This window comes from Palaemon carinicauda, chromosome 23 (genome assembly GCF_036898095.1).
Source record: "Palaemon carinicauda isolate YSFRI2023 chromosome 23, ASM3689809v2, whole genome shotgun sequence".
In the NCBI taxonomy this organism is placed as follows: Eukaryota; Metazoa; Arthropoda; class Malacostraca; order Decapoda; family Palaemonidae; genus Palaemon; species Palaemon carinicauda.
Genome location: NC_090747.1, coordinates 4468342 through 4470841, shown reverse-complemented (window position 1 = coordinate 4470841; position 2500 = coordinate 4468342).

Genomic DNA, 2500 nt, shown 5'->3' with positions numbered 1-2500 from the left:
TTTCATAATAGTCGTTAGTGTCAATGAGGACAAAGGATACAGTCTTCTCTTTTCTCTAAGCAAGCAGAAGGGGCTGGAGGACATCAGTATCACAGAGTATACCTTTGTCTTCCTGGCTGAGATAAAAGTCTATAAGCATTTCACCCTTTAGCCTCTTGTCCATTGGTCTGGGGGGAAATAAAATGGGGCAGCTCAGGCCGAGTTGCACTATCTCGTCTTTGGTCGGAGATAGTTTTAATTTTCCGACCCCACTAACGCTCCTTGAGGATACAGTGGCCGCATAAAATGTTGTCTCTTAAGGGAAGTCATAGATATGGTCAACCTCGGTTTTTTCATGCTGGGAATGAAGTTCAATGCTGCTATCTTTTTCTTCTAGATGTTCACCAAAGACTAATTTATCGACATATTCTCCAGGTACTTCAGTTTGGTCAGGGATTCTTTGTTGGAGTGCCATCCATTTCTCCACCATCTTCTAAGCATCAAGTTGTCTCTAGAGGAGGGTCATTGCGAAGTCTCTGGTCCTCAGGTTACTGTGGGCTAGTGTCAATTACATCTATAGGAAGATCATGTTTGGCCTCAAGGATGTCCTCGTATGGTGGGAGTGGCCTATTTAGTGTCTCTTCAAAATATTCTTTCCACATAGCTCAAATTTGAGATTCCTTGATAAGAAGATTTAAATTTTTTTGTACTAACAGTTAATACATCAAGTACTCTTGTTTACAGTGATTTCGTGAATATACTCATATGCATACCTTATACCTCTTCTATCTTCTCTATTTAGAATATGTTGTGTTATCTGCAGCAGAGTCTATAAACCATCTTTTGTCCCTTCTACATCTCTTTAATTCACCATCAAGGCTCATATATTAAGTTTGTAATGAGGCCAGATGTGGGTCGTTTTCCTTTAATAATTCAAAGTTAAGTTTTGCTATTTTTCTTTGTTTTCTATCAGATCCAATGTTTTACAACTCATCCGTTTCTTTCGCATTACTCCACTTCTCGCTCCGATTGTGATGTTGGCAGATTCCTGAAGGAGTTTTTCAACTATTTTACAACGAACATCCACATCTATATCTACTTTTACATCAGATAGAATCCACTGTAAATCTGTTCCTGCACTTTATAAAGTAATCATCCCTTTTCACTACTTTGCTGTCTTAGCTTTTCAATATTATATCTGGGAAGTAGGTTAACATTAGCTTTTCTGGTCTTCAACTTGTGTCTTATCGTTGAGATAACAAAATGATGGTCAATTCCTATATCAGCTCCCCGTCAAGATCTAACATCCAGTGGTGAATTTTTACATTTTTCCTCTATTGCTAAATGGTCAACTTTTTTGCAATATTTTTTCACAAGGTAGATGTCCAAATATAATTGTATATATTTCTGTTTTCGAACTTTAAGGTACCTATTACAAATTCAATAGCTAGAAAAAAATGGGTAAATCGAGCACTATTATCATTCATCTCCCCTACACAATGGACACTAATACTTTCATTGTCATAATCTAGTTTTGCATTCACGTCCCCCATACAAATAAGATTATCACGCTCTGCCACTTATTAACCACCTCTTGCAACTTACAATATAACCTGTTCTTTCGATTAGCATCTGCTTCACCAGTACGGTGATATAGCTTTATGATTAAAATTTTATAATATAATTAATTTTAAGAAATTCCTTCATAGCCTTATTTTTACCTTATGCTTGATAATAGGGAATAGTTTATATGATTATGATATTTATTTGCAAAACATCATTTCATATCATGATCTGTAGTTCAAAGTTACTATTTTTATTATTATTATTATTATTATTATTATTATTATTATTATTGTTAGTATCACACACACACACACACACACACACACACACACATATATATATATATATATATATATATATATATATATATATATATATATATATATCATTATTATTATAATCATTATTATTATTATTATTATTATTATTATTGTTATTATTATTATTATTATTATTATCATTATATTTATTATTATTATTATTATTATTATTATTATTATTATTATTATTATTATTATTATTATTACTATCAGCTAATATAAAACACTTGTTGGAAGACCAAGATGTTATAAGCCCTAAGGCTCCAACAAGGAAAATAGCCCAGTGACCAAAGGAAAATAGGAAACACGTGAGTGTACCATTAAGCAAGAGAACTTTAGCCTAAGACATTTTTGTTATTATTATTATTATTATTATTATTATTATTATTATTATTATTATTATTATTATTATTATTATTATTATTATTACCAGCTAAGATACTTCACTTGTTGGAAGACCAGGATGTTATAAGCCCAAAGGCTCCAACAAGGAAAATAGCCCAGTGAGCAAAAAAAATAGGGAAACACATAGAATACCATGCATGACTGTACCATCAAGCAAGAGAACTCTAGCCCAAGACAGCGGAACACCATGGAACAGAGGCTATAGAACTACCGAAGAATAGAGAACAATG